This window comes from Pinus tabuliformis, chromosome 7 (genome assembly GCF_031772625.1).
Source record: "Pinus tabuliformis cultivar Carrire ecotype Pingquan chromosome 7, CPIR1, whole genome shotgun sequence".
NCBI lineage: Eukaryota > Viridiplantae > Streptophyta > Pinopsida > Pinales > Pinaceae > Pinus > Pinus tabuliformis.
This window is the reverse complement of record NC_142293.1, coordinates 1,414,123,909-1,414,150,501: the sequence shown is the minus strand read 5'-3', so window position 1 is coordinate 1,414,150,501 and position 26,593 is coordinate 1,414,123,909.

Genomic DNA, 26,593 nt, shown 5'->3' with positions numbered 1-26,593 from the left:
GTTTTTTAAATTAGAACCGAAGCTTCTAGATCTAGAAGCTCTGTAACGGAAGTCTGGTAAAAGGTTTGGCCGGATGGTGTCGAGGATGACAGTTTGGGCTCCTTTCCCCTATAATGATGGAACTACCTCAAGGGATAATTCCTTCTCCCATGAGAAGAGGATCCATCTCCCATTCATATTTCCTATATAAACCTCCCTTCTTCCCAAGCACAAACTAGTGTTAGTTGCAAAGTTTTTGGTTGAGTGTTGATATTATTTTGGTTTGGAGTAGACAAGCAAGCTATTACTAGTTGTAGCTATCTAGTTGTGTTAGGGAGAAGTGTGTTTGGTTTGGAGTGAAGCCTAAAGAGAAGAGCCTTAAAAATATTGTTGATTGAGGCCATCACGGGATGCTAGTAGAAGTGTGTGGGAACCTGGTCTGTCAGAGGAAGGTTGCAGCGTCAAGACAAATGGTTGTAATCTCTCTTTATATTAATATATGAAACTATCGATCGCTTTCCTACATGTTTTGTAATATTACATATTCGTGGCTTAATGTTTCTTGACTTGTTAAGTAGGTTGAATTGCAATGTTTATTATTATGTTTGTGTGTTGTTGTTGTTTACTTGTTTCAGGAACTTGAAGAAGGAAGTGAGAGATTGTTGGAGCGAGCAAGCGAGGACATCATCAAGCAGGATAAGCAACCAAGAGGCAGGCCCTCTTGATTGATTCTAACCTAAGGAAATATTCCATAGAATGTATCTTTTGTGGGTAGACCCATCATCAGGATACAAGAATTTTTTCATGTCTGCACTTGTAATTTTACTTCACCACAAATTGGTGACTCCACTGGGGATTCGAATCCTTTTGTCTGTCTTGGATTTCATGATTTCGTGTGAACTTTCCTAGTTTCATGTTTTCCCTTTGGTTCTGTTTCTTTCTCCTGTTTACTAGTCTGAGTCTGAAATTCATAGTAGCTGATTTGGTCCTGTTTTCAATTTTTTTTTCCTTAGCTACCTCGATCAGCATGCTTAATCCACTGAAAATCACGCTGACCAGCCTTTTGGTGCTTGTTCTCAGTTAGGCAGTCGCACCAATGCTTGTAAGTGAATATTAGGGCTTGACCCCAATATTGGCTAGTGTGTTCTGCTCTTGTGGTTTTGACCCCATAGGCCTTTTTGATTGTTTTCTCCCTAATTAAAAAGCTACTTTTCATTTGGTTTTGTTTTCTTGTTGGCTTGTCAACTTTATACTTGATTGTCATTGAGTGGCTAGCGACACTAGGGAATCTAGTTGGTCATCCATTCAACAGTTTGAGAACTCACTAATTGGGGTTGTAGGTGTGTTTACTCTGCATTTTTTTTTGGTCCTTTTTACGACTTTGACCTCTTTTTGGACAAGTTTGAAAAAGTTTCATTTACTTGCCTGAATGTTTCTTTTCCGGCATAGATTACATTGTCGGTCTTGTGATTGGTAAAGTCGGTGTTTTATTGACCTGAACGAACTTCTCTTTTCATGTTTTCATCTGCTTTAATAGATTATTGTCTCAAGAACTTTTTCACTGAAAGATTGTATGCGGAAATTTGTTTCATTGTTTCATGAAATGGTATGAAATTCTAGCTCGTTACATCATTATGTTACAATAATTTGCATCTTTCTAAAAGACTAGAATTGCATCGGCATTTGAACAAGGAAGAGAATTTTTTTTTGAAAGGACTAATAGATAAGTTCTTGTCGAATGCATTTTGATTAGTTTATTTTTTGAAAAGTAAGGTAGTGAAAGATCATTTCATTTTCAGTTTCTTGATTGTTTTCATTTGATTGAGTAGTTTCTACCCTCTCTAGCATAGGCATTTCATTGAATTGAAAGGGTCTTGTCTCATTTAGTTGCATTTGAGGTTTTTCGAGTAGCATTGCTAAGACCTAAAAACTGAAACTTAACTCAATATCAACTCTAAAATGAATTCAATTAACCTAAGGTGCATTTAACATTAACGATCATATCTAGAAGGTCTAGGATAGAGACGTGTTCTGGTGTCTTTAAACCTAGCAACTGTCATTAGCTTCAGCATTATAGAGCGCTAGTACATATTTGTGCTCCATGTATCGTCAAGTATATAATGGAAGAACCCACTAGGCTGCAATCCTTTTATCCATAGGAAGCCGAGTTGGCCGCCTTGCAAACAAGATACACCGAAGGGATATTGCCTGCTCGTACTTCTTGGTTCGCCGGAAGGTATTCAGTAGTTCACGGTTGCTTGTTAATCTTGTTTACCTAGATCATCCAGAGAAGTCATTTGATCTTTTTGACTCATTAAAATTAAAAGATCATTCGAGCACTTGTCCTTTCGAGCTTGTTTCCAGTCGAAAGCGATAGAGTCATCTTTGTTTCTTTCTCGACTCTTAAAAATGAAAGAGCATCAGTATTTTATGCGTCTTAATAATTGATTGCCCACGATCCAAAACATCCTGTTAGTCTTTTTGACCAGATTATGAGTTTCCTTAAAAGAACATTTTAAAGCGTTGAAGTTATTTGTTCTGTTGACTCAGACAAGGTCATCGTGGCTGAACCATCTGGTTCACCCAATTCCTCTTCCTCTCCTCCGTCTGAAAGATTGTTTGAGGAGCCATTTCCTGAGTTACCAGAGTCACTCGAGGAGCAAAATGTTGAACTCACAATTGTTTTGAGTGTTCAACCATTGTCATCTCGTCCTCCGCCTACTTTCTATACTGGGTCATCTTTTGATCTTGGACCAAAATCTCCAGAAAATCCCATTCAAACTCTAGAGAACTCGCTGACCACTGACAGCCAACTTGGACTAGTTATCTTCCCTCCAAACCCTCTGTTTTACCCTATTGTGATATCACTGCAGCATCCTTACAGTCCGTACGACCAGCTGGGTGTTCCTTTGGAACTATCCCCTCGTACTCATTTGGCCATTCATCGTCGTTTTTTTTTAGACATGGAACCCGAAGGCAATGCTCTAGTCACATCTCTGGATGAGTTCGAAGTTTCTACTCCACACTGTTGAGGGGGGAGAATTGCAATTGCAGTTTCCTCCCGACGGTTTCCCTTTTTCGGAAGGTATTCCCGCTAGTTTGCCACCCATCTACATGTCTTTGGGGAACTTAGTTTTAAGCACACCTAGTGCCTCATCACTTTACCATAATCTTGTATGGGCATCAGAGATTAGACCTACGTCAGGTCCGTTCGTCACGAACATGAGTACCCAACAGGTTTTTACTTAAGTCCCGGTGCAACCCACTATTCCAAACACTCTTGTATCATGGATCCTAGTTACACGTCAGAGACAACCAACAATTTCAAAGATTGTCTCTGTCAGTTCCTCCATCCCGCTAGTCAGTGGCCAGATTGTGCCACCGCCTGGGGGGAAGAACCTGAATGTTTCTATGGTGTCAGGTGCCACTAATGTGAAGAGCTCCCAAGGTCACATGCTTGGTATAAACCAACCTTCTTCTAGTATTATTTATAACCTTGCTGATCCTACTAGATCAAGCGATGTCCAGTATCAATAGGTTTAGAATCCCGTTGGTCCATCTAGATCGAGCAATGTTCAGTATCAATAGCCTTATGGGGCTCAGGTCTAGTACCAATATCCTTATGTTCCATATGGTTCTCAAGGATTAGTTAATCAACCTTACACCCTCCAATCTAAGCAATACATCTAACCTAGCTACGACCAGATTCAGTTCAGTAATTTTCTGGGCATTGTTCAAGTACCCTTGCAATAGCAAGGACAACCCCTAAAAAAACAAGGGTAGCCTTTGTTACCGCAAGGGCAACCTTTGTTGCAACAAGGGCTCTCTGTGCAACAGCAAGGGAAAATGATCCCGCAGCAAGGTCACCTGCAACAATCGCAAGGTCAATCCTTACAAAAGTTGCAGCAAGTCGCGCAACAGCAGATGTAATATGCTCCCCACACCTCTCAACCCATGTCCTCGCAAGGCCAACCTCTGCAGACCTAGGGAAAAGTTTTACAACCGCAAGGTCAACCCTTGCAACAATAAAACCAACCAGGGCAGCAACAACCCTTGTATACATATCAACAAGGTCAACCCTTGTAGGGGTAGGGTCAAGGTCAAGTCCTGCAGTAGCATGCCCAAAATCCTCATGTCCTAGGCCAACAGTTTCAGAATCCTGCTGGCCAAGGGCACCAAGTACAAAATCCCTACGTCCAAGGGAAACAAGTTTATCAACCTTATGCCCAAGGACTGTAGGTCTAGAATACTCTTGTTCATGGACAACAGGCTCATCAGCGTATGTTCAAGGACAACAAGTTCCATATCCATATGTCCAAGGTCAAGAGGCTCAACAACCTTTTAACCCGTACGTTTCCTATCAGAAACCTATGCCTAGACAATTTTAAGGTATTGAAGGTAAAAATCCTCCCTATGGTCAAGGTAATTGGCAATGGGGGCAGCCTCAGATGCCATATGGACAAAATCCCCCACTATGGGGCCAAAATCCTTACCAGCAGGGATGGACTCCTCCCTATGGGCCCGCTTATCGACCTCCCATGCCTTTTAACACTCAATTACCTTTCTTGGCTACACTCGAGTTGCCAGATGTATCGCGCCTTATGAATGATCCGATCCTTCATTCACCGTACTGGCCTCCAGTGTCATCCAAGATACCAAGTGATTGCCAAAAGTTTGATGGGAAAGCTAAAGAAGATCCTCAGGCCCATGTGATGACATATCAACTCTGGTGCTTGTCGAACTCATACGTGGATGATTCCATTCGTCTCTGTCTTTTGCAACGAATCCTCACAGGTGTTGCAGCGAAATGGTATATCGAGCTACCTAAAATTACTTACCATGACTTTAACTCTTTAGCCATGGCTTTCCTCACTCATTTTCAGCTGTCGGTTCGCTATGAAACTGGCACCTATTTTCTCACATCGCTTAAGCAAGATACTGCGACACACATCTCTGATCACATCCATGAGTGGATACGTAGACATCACCTGATAAAATTCGATATTGTTGATCAGTTTCTCACTGAATGGTTTACCAAATCATTCGTAGCCCCAATTGCCTGTGATATAGCTATGGGTGGATGTGTCACTGAAGAGTAGGCCATCGCTCGTGCCCACTACTTTGATCTAGTTTATTCTTAGTCTGGAACTTTATACGAGTTATTAACCAATGCTCTGTGGCCATCCTCCGATCCCACAACATCAAAGTCACTAGGTGTTCCCCCCATTGATGGAGTTATTGGTTTAGTATCCCAAACCCCTGCTAAAACTTCTTCCAAACAGAATTCAGTCTCGAATTCTTCCCCTAATAGTTCATCCCAGAATCCACCTGGCCCTGGTAAAACCTTAGAGGTCCACACCTTCTAGTCTACCGCAGTGGACAAATCCTCGAAAGGAAAAAAGAAAGGCAAAGGAAAAGCTAAAGCCGATGCCCCGAAACAGGGTCCTCCCAAATCGTCTGCTGGCGAATCTTTGCAACAGAAACCTAAGTATCCCTACCTCATTTGCGAGGAATATCACTACACTAAGGATTGTCCTCGATGATACGAAGTTAGTCGCTTGCTCAAAGGGACCCTTGTTGTCCTCAAAGAGCCGTTTTCATCTCAGCAGAACCAAATGGTAGACCAACCTCAATCTTCTTCCTCAATCTCAAGTGTTCATGATGAGGACACCTATTAATGTGGCTAATTGATCTAAAGACTATCAAACTACAGCTCTGGCAGCTGGGAAGGAGAAAGAAGCTGCACCTTCTTCTTCTACCCTGAGTTCCAACCCTTTGCAAATTGAGCACCCTCACCTTGATTCTACTATGCGGCCAACCTCTCGAGCTGTACTGCGGAAATCCTCATATAATCCCAATTCCCGAGTAGCTCAACACTATAATATTGTTGAGGATTTGGCTCAGGCACCGTCAGCCATGTCGGCTCTCGAGGTACTCCAAAGCTTCCCATTGTAGCAGAAATATTTGTTGTCAGCTATCGAGGGCATTGATCCCACCGATTCCAATTTGATATGTTTTGATCTGGAGAACCATGTTCCATGGCTCCCTCATCATATTTCCTTTCTTATTCAGGTAATCATCAATGAGAATACCATACGTCGCACTGTCATCGATGAAGGTGCTTCCACCTGCATCATGTCCACTGCATGTTGGAAGGCTATTGGTTCCCCTGCACTGAACCAATCTCCAAACACTTTGGAAGCTTTCGATGGGTGTGACTTGCGACCCTTCGGTATCTTACCTAACCTTTCCATCACCCTGGAAGGCAAGACAATGCAAGTATAAGTAGAAATTGTTGACGCAAATCTCAATTATAATCTTCTACTCTGCCGAAGTTGGACTCATGCCATGCATGTCGTGGCCTCCTCTTTATTTCACGTGATCTGTTTCCCCATCAAGGGAAAATTGTCACCATCGATCAACTGTCTTTCTTTTCCTCTTCCTCCTCAGATGTCAATGTTTCGTACATCAAGCACTCTGGTGCTCCCTATGAGAGTGTGGGGGTAGGTCTCTTCAAAGATTCTGCCTTAATGGGAAATTTTCCACTCCCACATCCTCATGTTGCCTTTGTCAACATGATCTCAGTTAAATGTGATCCCTGGGTCATACCTGCACCAGATCTTGTTGATACTTGGGGCAAGGTTACGCTGCTTAGTCTCACCGAATTCAATTACGTGGAAATTGTTTCGGCGTCGAACTCTGCATCCTATGATTCTCATATGTCAAATACCTCTGTCGATATGTACTCTCAATCCCCTTGGCTTGGTAATTTGGAATCATTTGATCCCTTAGCCGAGACCTTCCTTACTGATGAAGGTATCATGGAAATAATGTATCTTGAGGAACCACCTTGGATTATACTCATCATCGCTCCTCATTCCTGCCCCACCCGGTGGTCATGTCTACCACTTTCAAAGAGTCCTCTTCTCCATTTCCGCCACCGACTGTTAATCATGAAGTATGGTCTGAAGGAAATTTGGGTAATATTACCCAAATGATGCCAATTGACATTTCTATCAAACCTGGTATCATTGAACATGTTCATATTGGGGTATCTTGTTCTCTGGATGAGATCAAGACATATACTTGTCTATTTCAAAAATTTTGTGATGTGTTTGCATGGTCTTATGAAGAGATGCCTGACATTGATCCTAGCATTGTGGTTCATGAAATACCAACATATCCACACGCGAAGCCCATTTGCTAATGACTTCGCCTGGTGCACCTGAGGAAGGTCGTTGCTATTAAGGGTGAAGTTGAAAAGCCTCTCAAGGCTGGGTTCATCTATCCCATCCCCCTTATAGATTGGGTGTCCAATAATGTCCCAATGACTAAAAAACAAGGCACGATCCACGTCTATGTGGATTATCGAGATCTCAATTGTTCCTGTCCTAAAGACAACTATCCTACTCCCTTCATTGATCAAAACATTTATGAATGTGCCAGGAGCGAGATCTTTTCATTTATGGATGGTTTTTCTAGTTATAACCAGATTAATATCACACCGTCTGATCAAGAAAAGACAACCTTTATCTGCCCATGTGGTGTATTCGTGTACAAGAAGCTTCCTTTCGGCTTTAAAAATGCTGGAGCCACTTTTCAACGAGCAATGTCCTACGCATTTCATGATATTCACAACATTGTCCAGCCTTACTTGGATGACGTTCTCGCTCATTCTCGTAAGCGCTACGATCACCTAGATCATCTTCGATAGATTGTTCTATGTTGCAAACACTATAACATTCGGTTAAATCCACACAAATGTGTTTTTTGCGTGGAATCAGGACAACTCCTAAACTTCATCGTTTCCAAGGACGGTAGTCATCTGGATCCGCTAAAAGTTGAGGCCATTGTAAATTTACCCCCTCCATCCTCACTGCACCAACTCCAGAGCCTACAAGGAAAGGCCAACTTTCTTTTTCGTTTTATACCCAACTATGCCGGGCTAGCCACAGGATTTACCTGGTTGCTCAAACAAGGAATTCCCTTTGCATGGGACAAGGTGGCCCAAAAATATTTTGATAATCTCAAGGCCATCCTCATAAATTCTTCTTTGTTGCACTCATCGAACTATTATTGAGATTAATTCCTTTACCTAGTCGCGACCACTAGCACCATTGCTATGGTTTTGGTCCAAGACAACGTGAAGGAAATGAACATGTAATCTACTACCTTAGTCAAAATCTCCTCGACACTGAAACATGTTATGCACATGTTGAGAAGTTGGCTTCGACTGTCATTCAGGTTGTTCAATGCTTTCGGCACTATATCCTTTTATGTATGACGAGTGATTTCTGAATACAACCCTATGAACTATATCCTGACTCGTCAGTTCCTGGGGGGCAAGTATTCCAAATGGATCGTCATCCTGCAAGAATACGATTTGGTCTTCACTACGACCAAATCAAGAAGTCACTTGTTTTTGCTAAATTGATTTGTTCCCTCCCCTCCAAGGCTCTCCCTGCTGGTGTAGATGAGCAGCTTCTAGATGAGACCCTTTTCCTAATTAGCACCCTTGATCCATGGTACGGTGATATCATTGTGTATCTCCAAATTTCCATGTTTCATTCCGCGTTGACCAAGGATGATCATCGAAGGATTTGGCATCACTCCCAACCCTACCTTATTATTAGCGATACTTTATGTCGTGTCGGTGTCGATTCAATTCTTCCCTGATGCCTTATGGTCGAGGAAGCTGAAAGAGTTCTCAATGATTTCCACTCTGGGGCATGTGGTGGTCATATATCTAGTTATGCTACATCTCAAAAAATCCTTTGCGTTGGTTATTTCTGGCCGTCTATCTTCAAGGACTACATTCCTGCTATTAGAAAGTGCCACGAATGCCAAATTTACCAACACAAGATGTGCGCCCCTCCCGATCACCTCCACCCCGTCATTACCATAGGTCCCTTTGCCAAATGGGGCATTTATTATATGATATGTAACCCTCATTTCACCAGGGGGCATGGCTATATTATCGTTGCTGTGGAATATTTCACCAAATGGGCCAAAGTGATTCCTACATATTCTGTAGATGGTAAGACGACAACTCAATTCCCTTTTAACCATGTTATTTCCAGATTCGGCGTACCCCAAGCCATTGTCACAGACCATGGCTCCCATTTCAAAGATTACATGATGGCTGAGCTGACATCTGCATTGGGCTTGCACCACGATGGCTTGACCCCATATTATCCTTAGGCCAACAACCAAGTTGAAGCTGTGAACAAAGTCTTGGTCACAATGCTTCAACGTACTATTGGGATGCACAAGTCAAATTGGCATCTCATGCTCTTTTAAGCTTTGTGGGCCTATCAAACCTCAACCAATGACGCAATTGGTTTCACACCATTACAGCTGGTCTACGGTCTGGAAGCAACATTGCTAATCAAATATGAGATTCCTTCACTCAAGTTAGTTGTTGAACTCCTCCCCTAAACATCACCTCAAGAGGAACACCTCTTATATCTAGAACGACTGGATGAGACTTGTCATCTTGCTGCCTTGGTCATCGAAGCACAAAAGAAACGGGTCAAATCCCATTTCAATCAGTCGGTCTCCCCTCGCGCATTCTCTGAGGGTGATTTGGTCTTATTATATGACCAAGCTAACGATAAGCTGGGGGTAGGCAAGTTCGAACCTATGTGGCATGGGCCCTATATCGTGAAACACGTTTTGCAGAAAGGAGCCTATGAGCTTATTGATTATGAAGGAAATCCTCTCGATAAGCCCCAAAATGGGCTTTACCTCAAAAAGTACTATGCTTAGGTCATATTGCATGGTTACTTATGTACATTAGTGTGTGATTCATTTTTGTACATCGTGGTTTTGTGTGATAGTTTTCAAAGAACTTTCCTGTTTATTATGCTTTTCTTGCTTTGTAGATGTCTGTGACTCTTCACGTTGGTTTCGCTGATGGTGCTTGCCATAGTACTCAGAACCTATCATCCACGGCATGGACTATATATGACCGTAACGCTGAGTTGATTGATCTTCAAGGTATCTGCCTATGTTGCACAACCAACAACATTGTTGAATACAATGCGGTAATCAAACTGTTGTCAGAAGTCATCGCTCTGGACCTCAGAGAATTGGTTTTCAACCTAGATTCATAGCTTGTTTTCCTTCAACTCAACGGACAATATTCCATAAGGAACCCTCCGATATTGAGAATGTATCTTCGTATCCATCTATTGGAAAGGCATTTTGATTATATTACATATCATTATATTCCTAGGTGCATGAATACATTGACAGATGCATTAGCTAATTACATGTTGGATAGAAATTTACGAAACATGTAAAAGATAAAACAAACCATTTGTACCATAATAAACAAGAAAATACAATATATATATATATATATATATATATATATATATATATATATATATATATATATAGATATGGTGAGAATGTTTGATACATTAGAACCCAAAAAAATAACATGTGTCTAAAATAACACCGGCGGCTCGCAGGCCTCATACATCTGTGGCCGTAGGCCTCAAAAAATATGTAAGTGATGGACCTAGGAACTAATTAGCATGGTGATCATGGTAGCACAAGACAGCTCGTGCAACACAACTAAAAAATCGGCGGATTTGATTTGAGACTCCCACCGTGTGTCTCTGGTACCGACGGGGCATGTCTCCTATCTGAGCATACTCTGGGATACCATAAGTTAACCCCTCAAGGTTCCTCATGATCTCCTCATCGTTGTTGCTCCCTTCTAGATAAGGGGTGATAACATCGATAGGGCGGGGGATGCACCTGGCTATCGGGGACATCCCAGCTGGCCGCTTTGGTCCAACATCTGCATTAACAAGAGAAATGTTATAAGCACATATATACCAAAAAAAATTAAAAAAATCTCGAAATTAAAATTTTGATTTTTTACCTTCGCCATCGAAGTCCTCTCCATCTAGTAAGGGCATGTCTAGATCTCCATGCAAATCAATGTTGTTGTATGGCCAGTCCTCCACGACGATCTTCTGTCGTTGTAACCATGAAAAGGATGTAGGTCAATATGACATATGCTGACTCCCAGTGATCCTGGGCATCAAATGAATCTAGCAAGCCATCCGCAGATTGCGTGGCATAGGAGGATCTACCTCAGCCAGCTGATACTGGAACAATGGTACTCATTCCTGGAAGAAGGTCACAAGAATAAATTCGAAGGAAAATTGCTTCAGATTCCCCACCTAGGCTTTGAACAATTGGCGCTTGATGTTCATCTTTATGGTCTCTGCCTAATTGAAGATCATAGGAGATGTAGAGTCAATAGCATAAAGGAACTTCGACTTGTTAGTCTCATGTTCTGCTTGGGACCCCGCCACTCTGTTGATAGTCAACAGAAGCACCCTCTGTTATAGACAATTTTGTGCCTTACAGCAACAAGCATGAATTGTCAATAATCCAAGGGATCCAAAGTTCCCTAAACATGATGTTCCTACCCCTAGAGGAACAAGGTCAGCAAACCAACAGCTCTCAGATCAGTTCTCCACCTGAAAACACTCAAAAACAAGCAATCCTGAAATCAAAGCAGGTGCTCCACTAGGTTTCTGCACTGAAACTCAGTTGCTCCATGATGTACCTGTGTTGCAAAGCAAGTGGGACAAAGGCCACCTGCGCTGAGCGAGAAGGGACAAGTGGCACAGTGAGTCATTTCTTTGGAATCTTCCAAAAATGACACTTGGATCAGGTATTTCGCCTTGTGATGAGTCAGAGGCTCTGTTTCTCCAAGTGGAAGCAAAGTTCTCCAAGTGGACTCAAGAACTGAAGATCAACTAAAGATTAACTGAAGAGAGAGAGGACACAAGGCAGCTACACATCAGTTGCAAGCTGACTCATCCTTTCTCAATTCATCTATATATTGAGCTCTCTCCTATGAGCTCTGGAGGCTGGAATTTTGTGCAAAGTAATGATATGCTGTTGGTTTCACTATTGAGTTATTGGGTGATTGTTTGAGAGAGGTGAAGAAGAGCAATTCTTTCTGCTGGGAGGTGTTGCTGGGTTGGAGCCTTCAATGGTTGTAATACTCTCAGAACCTTTATTTCTTCATTAATAAAAGCTATTGAGGTTCTTCTATGTGCTCTTGTTTCAATTATATATTGTGATGATTGCATGTTTGGTTTACACTAATCCATGAACCAGTTATGATTGCATGCCTCTTGTAGTTTCCTTCTTTGTTATTTTGCAGGATCTCATCGTAGCTGGGCGAGCAGAAGAACAAAGAGCTAGGAGCAAGTGGCCAAAGAGAAGAGTTTGGATTCGACATTAAGCGCAAGGCAACGGTTAGTGCTTTCTCCATTCTCTTTTGCTTTCATAAAGAAGTAAACCTTAAGTAGTTTGTTTTACAGTTGTTGCTAAGGAACTGTCACCCTTAGAGTGGGATAGGGTCATCCGTGTCGGATACTTTTCCCTACAAAAAACTGGCGACTCCGCTGGGGATCGTATCCGTTTGATTGTGTTTGTAGTATTTTGCTATTCATTTCCTGAACAAAAGAGTACCAAATCGAAAAGCTTTTGACTATATCAAAAGCGAAGTAGAGGGCAGCTACTCTTGCTCATTTTCTGAGCAAATTCATGATTTGAAGAGCTGATCTACAAGGATCCTTGTAAGCTCTTAGTGATAGCTTTGCACCTTCCTAATCATCCCTTTGAGTGTGCTTGACTGATTGCTTCTGATTTGAGCAAAAACCGTGCATTTTTGAGAAAATTATGACCCGGAAACTGTGAAAACGCAATTCTCGTTTTCCAAAGCAGGTAGTACACAGGCTACCTTCTTTGCAACGCAGGTCCCGAAGGGGCTACATGCGCTGAGAGCCAGTTTGGCTGTGCAGAGCTTGCGTTGGCCCAAATTTGCCTAGTGCATTTGGGGTTTCCTCCTTTCTCTTGCCTGTTTTCACTTAGTTTTGCTGCTAGGTGTCAGCCTTGTGCCTGTTTTGAAACCAATATTACTTGCCATCATTCTGCCTCTGTTATATAATGAAATTGTACTTGTTCTTTGTATTTCTTACTCATTTACAATTTCCCATAACGAAAAGTAAACTAGTCATGCTTTTGGCCTTTTAGATCTGAACCTGTGTTAGGCATTTTGCTGGTCTAAAGAGTTAGCTTGTTTGCTGTCCATAGCTGATTAGTCATTTTACTTTCGTTAGTATGGTTTGATTTCATGTATTTCCAGTGATTAAGCAAGTGAATCTTAAGGTGTCTTTTGATTTTGGACAAACTTGTTTACTTTCGCTTTAAATCGAAATCAAAGTTATATAACCACTTTCTTTTTGTAATCCATCCACATTAAGAAAGGGAAAAGAAAATACATGCATTGTGCATTTTGCATTTGACTGTGTGCTTGACGATTTAGGAAAGATTTGCATTTTAGTGTGTGCTCTATGATCTGTGTGAAAAGATTTGCCTTTCTTTTCCCTCAGTAGTTAAGGTTTTCAAAGTTGAAAGATTGAAAAGTTTGCTTCTCATCTTAGACTGCATTCAGGAATTTGTTATATACATCTCGTGGTGATCCTTAAAGGCAAACTGATAAGCAAGATCAACATTAAAATAAATCCAATTTACATAACAACGCTTTGTAACATAACGCAAACACATAGAGGTCTAGGTAGAGACGTGTTTCGGCGTCGTTAAACATAGTGACTGTCGATCTCTACGAAGGTGGGTGATTCCTCCTGAGAGTCGGTGGCACTAATACGGACTTGTGCTCCCACGTACCGTCGCGTATATATTGGGAGACCCCTATAGGCAATTAGCCTTTATCCATAGGAAGCCGTGTCGGCCGCCCTACTGATCGCGACACAGTGAACACAGCATTCACGAAGATCGACCACCCGTACCGTAAAACGTATTCTGTGGTTTCGCGAAAAGTTTGGCACACCCTCTGCCTAGAACTCCAGAGAAGTTTCTTTTGGCCTTTTTCAAACTCTATAACTGAAAAAGTCCATCCGAGCATTTGTCACTTCGGGCTCGTTAAAACATCGAAGGAGACTAGAGTCATCTTTAGCTTTTTCTCGACTCTTAAAACATGAAAAAGCAAAGTTGTGTCTAAAGCGTCGTTAATAAAATTCATTTTAAACGGAACATAATCACCTCCTATTCCTGCGTTGATCTTCGAAGTTAGTCTTTTGGCATCGTAAGTTCTTGTAGAATCGCTAAAATCTTTTGGATAGACTCAAAATGTCTGAACAACCGTCAACATCTAGGACTGTGTCGTCCGACACAGCAACAGCAGAGCCTCCTGCTGCTACTCCAACGATGTTCGCTGGTATACCATCTGTCCCGGCAAATTGTCAACAACAAGCCGGAGTCCCATCAGGGACGACAATATGGTTAGTTCCTATTTCTTCATCCGGATTATCATCTGGTACTTCTTATGTTGAAACTCAACAAATTGATCCAGTGTGTCTTCAAAGGCCATTTTACCCTTTAAGTACTGGATTTCCACCATGTGGAGGGCAGTATGCTCTTTCATTGTTCCCTCCTAGAGAACAACCATATAAGAGTTTACAACAAGGATCAGGTCAAACTGGAATTACATCCAGCGGTCGGGTACCAATGCTGCCTCAACAATCAGGAGTTGCATATTCAATGAAACCAGTACACCCTGTGTCGAATATTCCCACCACACCTACTATGGTGAATGCGTCGCAAGTACAAACGCTACCTGTTGTAATACAACAACCTCTTGTCTCAGCGGCTCAATCACAATCTCAGGGTAGTGCCTCCTTATCTGGAGCGACTCAGGCTCAAACAAGTACTGTGACTCCTCATCTTGGTCAACCATCCAGTATTGGTCAACAGCAAATGGTCCAACAACCAGAGCTGGTTCAATCTCAACGACCGCCATTCCAGCAATCATATCAAGGACCTGAGCAACAAGTCTTTGTGAGTAATGGGCAACCATGCTATAATGGTTATGCCCATCAACTTTGTCAAAGTTGTCAGCATTATGCTGGTCTGCAAAGACCCATTGCTCAGGCGATACCATCTTATCCTGGATATGCTTCGCCTAACCTGAACCAACAGTTGCCCTTTGTAGCAACTCTAGAATTGCCAGATCTAAACCGGCTGACGAATGATCCAATTGCTTATGCCCCTTGGTGGCCAGCGATTCCGCATAAACTTCCATCGGACATTCCTAAATTCAATGGAAATCCAGGTGAAGACCCGTCGAATCACGTCATGACTTTTCATCTGTGGTGTTCATCGAACACTCTAAACAATGATTTGATAAGACTTCGCCTCTTCCAGAGGACATTGACAGGCCCAGCGGCTAAATGGTACATTGAATTGCCAAGAGCCTCTTTCGACAATTTCAGCTCCTTAGCCACGACTTTCTTAACCCATTTTCAATTACCGATAAGGTATGAAACAGGAACAGAACTCCTTACCAACTTCAAACAGACAACGGCCACTCACATATCTGATCATATACATGAGTGGCGACGTCGTCGTAGGATGGTGAAAACTTACGTTCCCGATCAGCTGTTAGCTGAATGGTTTATAAAGTCGTTACTTCCGGCTATAACGGAGGATGTGGCCAAGGGAGGAGTCGTAACAGAGGAGCAAGTCATTGCTCGTGCTCAATACTTAGACTTAGTATATACTCAGTCGGGCACGCTCTACGACAAAATACCTGACGCCCCTAGACCTGAATTTTCAATTCCTCCCCCTCCTGAATCGAATACTAACTCTCACGCCAGTAATGGCGTGACTGGCAAACGCAAAATTTCTAGTCAAAATGCAAATGAGGTACTTCTTGCCTCAGAAGTAAATGCCATGTCGACCGACAAGGGAAAACAACTGAAGCAACCAGGGGGCAAGAAGAAAAAGAAAAGGAAAGGGAAACCCCCGACAGGGTGTCATATATGCGATGAGGATCATTGGACGAAAGATTGTCCACATATAGCTGAAGTTAAGAAACTCTTCAAGAGTTCAAAAACCCCAGCAGTATTGACTGATCCGTTTCCTAATCCAAGACAAAATCTGGTTGCTAATCAAAATGCTTCCCGATCCCAAGTGCTTATGTTGTCCACCTCAAAGCAACAGAATAATGCTTTGACAAGGAATAAAGATCACAGGAATCCAAAGCAGTTGAACAACAAGGCAAATAAACAACCTAGTAGTTCAACAACAACTTTGACCAAAGTCGTGCCACCCATCATTCCTGAACCAATGATAAAGTCGCCAAAGGGAGTAGTACACAAGTCTACACAGGATTATAATATAATAGAGGACCTGGCTCAATCGTCGTCCGCTATGTCGACACCTGAGGTAGCGCAAAATTGCACCTCCCAAGAGCAAGCTTTATTATCAGCTATAGGTGGGATTGGCCCAATGGATTCCGATCTTGTGGCCTTTGATCATAAAGGATATGACCCCCAGATACCAGCTCAACTAGCTTTCCTTATTAAAGTGAAAGCCCTCAACAAAACTGTTCATCGAACAATTATTGATGAGGGGGCATCTACATGTCTTATGTCGATGAGTTGCTGGAAAAATTTAGGCTCACCACCCTTGTCGAAATCGTCAACGACCTTAAAAGCATTTGATGGACGATCATACACTCCATACGGGATTTTAAGTAACTTGCAAGTTGAACTGGGGGGCAAAACAGTAGAAGTTGATGTGGAAGTAATCGACGGAAACCTCGATTACAACATCCTACTGGGAAGGCCTTGGATATATGCCATGGCTGCAGTTGTGTCGACATACTACAGGAGAATTGTATTTCCTTTTCAAGGAAAAATTACAATCGTCGACCAACAAACATTTCTCCCCAACAGTTCTCAAGTTACGGGAAGCAGCACAATGATCCATGAAAGTAATCAATCACTCCAAAATATCGGAGTAGGTCTCCTAAAAGACCCTGCCTTAATGGGTACTTTTGCCCTACCGCCGGCAAGTAATTTGGCGGAAGTAGCCACAGTGGAAACCTACAATATGAAATCTTCTATATCCAACGGATTCAGAAGATTCCTAAATATTTTGTCAGCATGGATCGTCGCCCTAATGGAAATACTGTAAATACAATGGGCCCCGAGGACGGTTCTTATCTCGTGTCAACCTCGTTAAAAAATGAAACAAGGAGTCATGAGGATAGTTCTTTTACTATGTCAACCTCATTAAAAAATGAAACAAATCCCCTTTTCAAAATTCAAAGGTAAACCTTCATTCCAACCACCAAGTTGAATGTAATGAAGCTTGGGGGGCACCCTCCTTTGACATGCGTCATTATGATGCTGGGGGCATGCATAGAATCGAGCAGTTTTAGCAATGTTCATGCTCGTTAAAAAATAAACGCAAGAATCGAGCAGTTTTGTACAGAGTTCATGCTCGTTAAAAAATAAACACAAGTTGTGAGCAATCTTTCCCTACAGTTCAAGCTCATCCAGAAAAAATGAACTGGTAAACAACCTCGAGAAATGTAACCTTTGAAAGCCATATTAAAAGCCCTTGGTCGTGTTTATATGCCATCACCTCCATCCGTTCATTTGGCCAATCGTTCACCTCCATATGTTTGTTTACCCATTTTGAGGAACAGCTGCGAAGAGTGATTTCACTTAGCCATCCTTGTGACACTGCCGTGATTGGAGAATTCCAACCTGTACCTGGAATCTGCTGCTATCCCTGTTCATCACTCGTTCCTCAAAAGACGAGTCTTCTTTGAGCTCTTTTCACTGACTCGTAAAATATGAAAAGTTTGCCGAGTTTTGGCCTTCCAGCTCGTTAAAGGACAAGTAGAGCTATCCCTCCTCTAGATTTTAATCTTTTTGGACCTGAGGGATTATTACACAAAAAGATCGAGCGCTTGTTTTGTTCGGCTCGTTAAAGAAATCGAAAACTCATCCCTTCTGTATTGTTTTATACTTTTTCGGACTTAAGGGATTAGAAGACGAAAAAGGAATTTTGGAGTTAACTTTTCGTACCTTTTCAGACTCTCTAAAAATGAAAAGGACCGAGTTTTCTTTGTCGTTAGACTCGTTAAAATGATTAAATAGCGACAAACTTGTCTTTAGACGAGAACGAGTTTCCCTATCGCTAGGCTCGTTAAAACATAGCGATGGGCTTGCCCGAAGGGCAGGTTATAGAACAAGCATATGTTATCCTCCTCAAGCTTGACAAAAATAAAGAGGTACTGGTCAGCAATGACTGGCGAAAAATTGGGAGAACCTCACAGCATTAATGGTAGCAAGTCGCTCTTGAACATGACACTTTGTCCTCCGTATCACATTGGGTTGGGTTGTTTCATTCACCGGTCTCATAACCATGGTCTTCGCCACACCATCCACAATTGGGGTAATGCTACCAATCCATCACATCAGTGTCGTTATATGTTCAAGAGATGTGGTTCTGTAAAGAGTCAACCGTGTTCCACCCACTGCCATACATTATCCTTCATCCACTTCATGACCGCCACCCTGAATCATACATCACAGTTTGTTTTCACCTCATCACAATCACTAGCTCCGTTCCGTGTCACTGATGTGGGATTCATTAAGGCCCTCCTTTGACGGATCGCTCCTTGTCGACATCAGCTCATTATCCAAGGAGTTGATCTAGGAACACCCCCCTCAGTACTTTGAAGCTTGCATGCCTCAATGGCAAGTTTCTCACTTCCGGCGACAGGTATACATCAATGACCTTCGACCAGAAGATTTTGCATGGTGGTCGACGCCAAGTCCTTTATTCCCACCATGTGGATTGTACTGCCGTACCTTGAGGGTCATCATCCTTATCGGTGACTCCTCTCGCGCTTGTTAACGGTTTACATCATTGACCGGTAATCAAGCGATGTCTTTCCATGTTCGACTTCAAGAAATTCTCACATGGATCGACTTGTACATCGAGTGAAGATCGGAAGAGATTGAAGACCCCGGATCTAGTTTCATCCATCCGGGCTGCGATATATATTCAGGACATAAAGACATTTGATATGTACACCATTACAGCAGATGATCATCCTTCTCAAAGGATGATAATTTCAGCAGAGAATTATCAGTCTACAATCAGACGATCGCCTGTTCTATGTACCAAAATGTATTTATAAAGCTGAGCATGGGAATGCCCGCCTCAGCTAGATCATGAAAAATGTATGAAAAATAATGTATTGTATTGTATCTTATTACAGGACACTTCTCAGCAGATTGAATGAACTTCGGATCCTCTCAATAAAGCATTTCACCCGATAAACGACCTCATACTTTAGGGGGCATCTGTTATAGACAATTTTGTGCCTTACAGCAACAAGCATGAATTGTCAACAATCCAAGGGATCCAAAGTTCCCTAAACATGATGTTCCTACCCCTAGAGGAACAAGGTTAGCAAACCAACAGCTCTCAGATCAGTTCTCCACCTGAAAACACTCAAAAACAAGCAATCCTGAAATCAAAGCAGGTGCTCCACTAGGTTTCTGCGCTGAAACTCAGTTGCTCCATGGTGTACCTGCGTTGCAAAGCAAGTGGGACAAAGGCCACCTGCGCTGAGCGAGAAGGGACAAGTGGCACAGTGAGTCATTGCTTTGGAATCTTCCAAAAATGACACTTGGATCAGGTATTTCGCCTTGTGATGAGTCAGAGGCTCTGTTTCTCCAAGTGGAAGCAAAGTTCTCCAAGTGGACTCAAGAACTGAAGATCAACTAAAGATTAACTGAAGAGAGAGAGGACACAAGGCAGCTACACATCAGTTGCAAGCTGACTCATCCTTTCTCAATTCATCTATATATTGAGCTCTCTCCTATGAGCTCTGGAGGCTGGAATTTTGTGCAAAGTAATGATATGCTGTTGGTTTCTCTATTGAGTTATTGGGTGATTGTTTGAGAGAGGTGAAGAAGAGCAATTCTTTCTGCTGGGAGGTGTTGCTGGGTTGGAGCCTTCAATGGTTGTAATACTCTCAGAACCTTTATTTCTTCATTAATAAAAGCTATTTAGGTTCTTCTATGTGCTCTTGTTTCAATTATATATTGTGATGATTGCATGTTTGGTTTACACTAATCCATGAACCAGTTATGATTGCATGCCTCTTGTAGTTTCCTTCTTTGTTATTTTGCAGGATCTCATCGTAGCTGGGCGAGCAGAAGAACAAAGAGCTAGGAGCAAGCGGCCAAAGAGAAGAGTTTGGATTCGACATTAAGCGCAAGGCAATGGTTAGTGCTTTCTCCATTCTCTTTTGCTTTCATAAAGAGGTAAACCTTAAGTAGTTTGTTTTACAGTTGTTGCTAAGGAACTGTCACCCTTAGAGTGGGATAGGGTCATCCGAGTCGGATACTTTTCCCTACAACACCCTCAGTGTCAAATCTCGCACACTGGAAATCTCTATCTTTCCACTCTTGGATTTCACGGCCTCAGGGCAGTGCTCGACAAGCAAGGAAGATATGCTTGCCCCGATTGGACGTGGCCCATACAAGTTTACTGGCTCACCTCTGCGAGACAATCCAATGATGAAGTAAATATCTGAAGATTCGAACTCCAGCTCTTGGTCACGAATGACAAAAATATCCGATTAATGTCCCAACGACTTATTAGGTATCGAAGCAACTCGAGCTGGGCTCGCATCCCTGGTGTAAGGAAGAATTTGAGGAGCCCGCAAGCCCTTAAAGCCTCTAGGTAATTTGGGTCATTCATTTCCTGGGTGTCAACACCTTCATGTTCCTGTTCCTTCCAATCCACCATTTTCGGCGATTCTATCCTACAAAAGCCACTAATTTGAGTCAATAATCATCCTTGGCACATAAAATTCAAGTTTAAACGGTCAGTTTTTGAGAACATAGGGTTTTCCCTTTCCACTGCGCTGATGTGCCTATTTTAAAAATAGTTGCGCCAATCGGGGTGGATGGCTTTGTTAATCACCCTCGGCCGGCGTGATTTTGTGCCCAGAAATCGCTGCGACCTAAGGCAAAAATGATTTTCAAAAACCCCCCTAACAATCTAAAAAAATGGCTAAAAGTAGAAATAAATAGCATGGAAATGGAGCTCGGGGCTTCGGCTGTTACCTGGAACTAGTGGCTCGTCGATAGACCTCCCAGATCTCCCGCAATCTGCTCTCGAACAATAAGGGCAAAAGTGGGTAAAAAAGTATTCACAGCAAAAGTAAATATTTTGACCTATTTTGCCTCAAGGACTCGATAATACACTTTGCCTTACTTGTGCAGTGACAGGTGATGGATGTTTGACGATAACGATGAGTCATGTTTCAGCTCTTTTCTTGACTCGTTAAACTTATATGAAAAGATTGCCGAGTTTTTTTTCCCTTTTTGACTCGTTAAAGAAAATAAAAATGGGGGGTCCAATTTCAGTGCTTTTCCGACCCTTTAAAAGCGAAAAGATGGTTGAGCCCTTTTCGTTTCAAACTTGTTAACGGATGCGAAATGTCATGTGCCCAGTATAAGTTTACCCCTTTTTTGGGCTGGGAGGCACTATTTACGAAAAAGATACTCCTTAATTGAAATGGCCAAGTCGTTCTCTCAAGTATCGTTTTCTACCTTTTCGAGCTTGAGAGACACAAATGTATGAAAATGGACCATGTGTAGTTTTCTTTTACGTGTTTTTTCAAACTCTCTAAACATGAAAAAGATATTGAGTTACACCTTTGTCAAACTCGTTAAACTATTAAACGACATCGGATTCATCACCATGATGAACATGAGCTTTTCCTTCCTAGGGCTTGTTAAACTTACTAGGTCGGATTCATCCGAAGGATGAACTTCCAATGCAAGCATATGCTATCCCCTTCAAGCTTGTGATTAAAAAATAATTGGGGTACCTACCACAAATGGTGGGGGAAAATTTGGAAATATATCAGTCGTGTCGACAGCTTACTCTTGAACATGACACTCTTTGATTTGTGTCGGGTTGGGACATCCTCCTTTGCATCATTGACCTTCCTGGGTTTGGGCTGTTCATTTTTACCTTCCATTTGATCTCTGCCACATCATTATGACCACCGATCCTATGGATAAACATCCAAGTTGTGTCGCTGATATGTTCAAGAGTTGTCCTTCTGCAGTTACACTTACCTCTGATTCTTTGTTTCATTCGAAATTATTTTTCATCCTCTCGTCTCGCGTCGATGATGTGGGATTCATTATGGCCCTCCTTCGACATGGTCGCTTTTCTTCGACTTCAAATCATTATTCGAGAAGTTGAATGAGAGACTCCCTTCCAGTACCTTAGAGCTTGCGTGCCCTAATGGCAAGTTCTTCGTAATCGACGACAAGTTCACATCATTGGCTTGCAATCGAGTGATTTCAAGGGTGTTCGAATTCAGTTCCTGTATTCACATTCCGTGGATTTTGTTGATAGTGCCTTGAGGATGGTTGTCATTATTGGTGGTTTCTCTCATGCTTGTTAACAGTTTACATCATTGACTGGTAATCAAGCGACTTTCTAGCATGTTCGACGTCAACACATCTATTCACATGCTAGGATCTATACTTTGATTGGGTCGTGTTGGAGCGCAAGACCCTGGACTCAGATCACAAAAGTCCAGGTTGCAAAGTGGTGTGACATGGTTATGATGATATTCATGTCTCTTTCAGATGGATAGCTGCGACCAGACCATGAATTATCATATGTTATCCTTCTCATTACTGGATGGCTGTGACCATACCTTGGTTTCTTTATGATCCTCTTTGACGAATGGTTGCGCCCATACCTGGATCCATTTAAATGATCATTCTCTGGATGGCTGTGTGCATGCCACGATTCATGTATCATTTGAAAGAGATCTCAGTTTATGTATATGTATCTGTACTTGCTTGCAAGTTTTCCTATAGTAGACCGATTCCCCGCACTGATTTATAAAGCATTTCATCCCTCACTCCAGTTTAGTCTTCACGCTTTAGGGGGCATCTATTACACACCATTTTTTCACTGTCCATGTACTCCCCATTCCTTGATCCTAGAGGACCTCTATAGAGAAACCCGCATGCTTGGACTTCATGAAGAAACTCCCATTGTGTCCCTCTTCATGAGCAAATCATTTTCCTTCTGCACCATTGTTGAGTCTTGAAAATGTCATTCATTTCCATTACACTTTCACTATTATGTCCATTATATCACCTCCATTTCACCTCCATTTCACTACTATGTCACCACATTCATCCCACTTTCATTATCATTGGGCCACCTTTATGTTTTTCCAATCTTTATTATTTCTAAGCCTTTTAAGTGAATTTGTGGTTAAACATTAGAAAATAATGTGCATATGCTTATACCTAACAAATGGGTTGAGGTTGTTGACATGTGTAGGTTGAAAGGAGACTTCTAGAAGACCCTTATGTGGCACTCTAAGGCCAAATTCGAATTTGGTTGGAAAGAATCATGGGATCATGAGGATATGTGTCACATATCCTAATTGTATTGTAACTCTAAAAAGACATGTGTCTTATCAGTTCCTATTTTGATTAGGACTCTAGAGGTAGAGGGAGAGATTCATGGACTATCATTAATGAGATGGCTCTCATCTTTTTGTATAAATAGGAGATCTCTCTCCTTCATTTGTTAGTCTTTAGTCCCTAGTTCTTAAGTTTGTAGTTCTTCCTTGATGGCTTTTGAAAGCTTTGGAGAACTTTGTTGTACTTTGTACTTTTGAAGAAATTGAATAAAGCTTTGATGTTCTCAACATGGAAGGAGTGTGAAGTAGATGTCATGGAGCATATTAGGATGTAAGGTAGAGTAGATTTCATTTTGTAAATATTGCTTTGAAGAATGTAAGGTAGAGTAGATTTCATTTTGTAAATATTGCTTTGATTTGATTTGATTGCTTTCAAGTTTGATAGATTAGATTTTTCATTCATGCAATTTTAATTCATGCAAGTGTGTTCAATTTTGCTTTGATTTCATAGGTGGCAGAGGGCCCCTGCCTTGTATAGTTGTCATTTAATTTTGCATTTAATTTTGTTATGCTTATGTATATTAGCTGTACATAAATTGCTTTCAAGTTGATTGTAGATTAGTGATGCACCTAACCTTTTAATGACTAATGACATGATAGAATCATCTTGTCCTTTTGCTGAAGCAACAAGGATACTGGGTCTCATAGTCACTAGCTCATTGTTTGGTTATTGCATTTTATTTTGATTGAACTAATGACATGATAGAATCATCTTGTCCTTTTGCTGAAGCAGCAAGGATACTGGGTCTCATAGTCATTAGCTCATTGTTTGGTTATTGCATTTTATTTTGATTGAACTAGTTGTATATTTACACTTTTGTTTAAATACTAACTCCATCAATAACATGTTTTAAGTTCTTTTGAAGTGCTAAGTTTTGGAAGTTACCATTAGGGACATAAGGCCTTGTCTTGAAATATTTATCCATACGTGTCCTTTAAAAGTACTCTTAAGACCTTAGAATAGGATTTACATTTGCATTAGACACTTTAGGAAACTAACAAGAACAAAACCCCAAAAACAACATAAACTATAAAACAACGAAGTAAGAGAAAGGTTAACTAAGCACATATGGTGCACCACACTTCATCAGTTTACGATACCCGGATTGATAATTTATGTAGAGCAATTTAAGACATTAAATTGACTAGACAACCATTTCTCCCGAAACTTCTGTTTTGCCCAATTTACAAGACTGGCGCTAATGGCCTTTGTCTCCCTCCCACTGATGTGTAGAGATTAGCACTGCTCCTTGTGCCGACCGGAGCCACTGATATGTGTTTCAATCATGCCGGTCCTTTTATGGATTTTTTTTTTTTTTAATTAGAGTCGAAGCTTCTAGCTCTAGAAGCTCTATAACAGAATTCTGGTAAATGGTTTGTCCGGATGGGGCCGAGGATGACAGTTTGGGCTCTTTTCCCCTATAATGATGGAACTACCTCAAGGGATAGGTCCTTCTCCCATGAGAAGAGGATCCATCTCCCATCCATATTTCCTATATAAACCTCCCTTCTTCCCAAGCACAAACTAGTGTTAGTTGCAGATTTTTTGGTTGAGTGTTGATACTATTTTGGTTTGGAGTAGACAAGCAAGCTATTACTAGTTGTAGCTATCTAGTTGTGTGATGGAGAAGTGTGTTTGGTTTGGAATGAAGCCTAAAGGGAAAAGCCTTAAAACTATTGTTGATTGAGGTCATCATGGGATGCTAGTAGAAGTGTGTGGGAACTTGGTATTGTCAAAGGAAGACTGCAACGTCTAGACGAATGGTTGTAATCTCTCTTTGATATTAATATATGCAACTATCGATTGATTTCCTACATGTTTTGTAATATTACATATTCATGGCTTAATGTTTCTTGACTTGTTAAGTAGGTTGAATTGAAATTTATCTATTATTATGTTTGTGTTTTGTTGTTGTTTACTTGTTTCAGGAGCTTGAAGAAGGAAGCGAGAGATTGTTGGAGTGAGCAAGCGAGGACATCATCAAGCAGGATAAGCGACCAAGAGGTAGGCCCTCTTGATTGTTTCTAACCTAAGGAAATCTTCCATAGAATGTATTTGTTGTGGCTAGACCCATCAACGGGCTAGAGGAATTCATTCGTGTCCACACTTATAATTTTACTTCACCACAAGCCCTAAAGGGGAGGAAGGGAAGATGACAAAGGAGAAGAACAAGAAGATTAGGGATGAAATGCTATCACAACTAGCATCTCATTCAGTGCCATACCAAACCAACCTTTTGGATGTCGTGGACCTAGAAAGAAATCGAATGAATTTTTCATTATATCATCCTTCAGTATAGTCCATTCCATCTGGACCAAAATTCAGGACAGTGGATTTGTCATTAGATATGGCTAGTGTTCCAATGAAAGATAAGATCAACTTGCATAGGGAAGAAGGGGAAATGGGTTAGAAAATCAGAAAGGAAAAAATATTTTCTTATATGTTGATAGTTACTTGAGATATTCTTATGTTTTCTTATGTTCCTCTTTTATCTTTAGTTCATCAAGCAATTATCAAAAAAATAGCACAAATATCATAGATACTATATAGGCGGACAACTAGGGAAAAAACCCTATCTAGGGAAAACCTAGTCAACAACTCTTCCTTAATAACTTCATGATATAATCCAATACTCTTGACCTAGACACAAAATTCCTCTAGACTTCCTCCTATAGTGAATTGAGCAAAGGGGCCTTGACTATTAGCAAGGTCGAGAAATTGTTGGAGAAAACTTCTACCAAGCTAAAACAGAAGAAGGATAATTTAAGGGCCCTTCATTTGCAAAATGAGGTCTTCAAGGAGTTGATTGTCAAACTTGGGGTAGACATAAATGAAAAAGCTACTATAGATTCCATTATCCAATCTCTCAATATGAAATTCAAGCACTGAGGCAGAAGCTTAATATGCCTACAACAAAACATGTACAAACAAAGGAGTTAGCCCAAGTAGAGAATGAAAAGGAAATTTGGCAAAAGAGTTGATAAATAGAAACATTGAGGTGGTGGCCCTTAAACAAAATATTTCAAAGCTTTAGCAAAAAAATGATTCACATATTTATGTTGTAATTGTACCAGGAAACCCTCAAAATCCTACAGAACAATTGACCAAGGATCTCATGGATTTGAATTTATTAGAGAGAAAGCTCAAGAAGATACAAATTGACCTATAAAATACCAAGTACCTGCTCATAAAAAAGGATAAAAAAA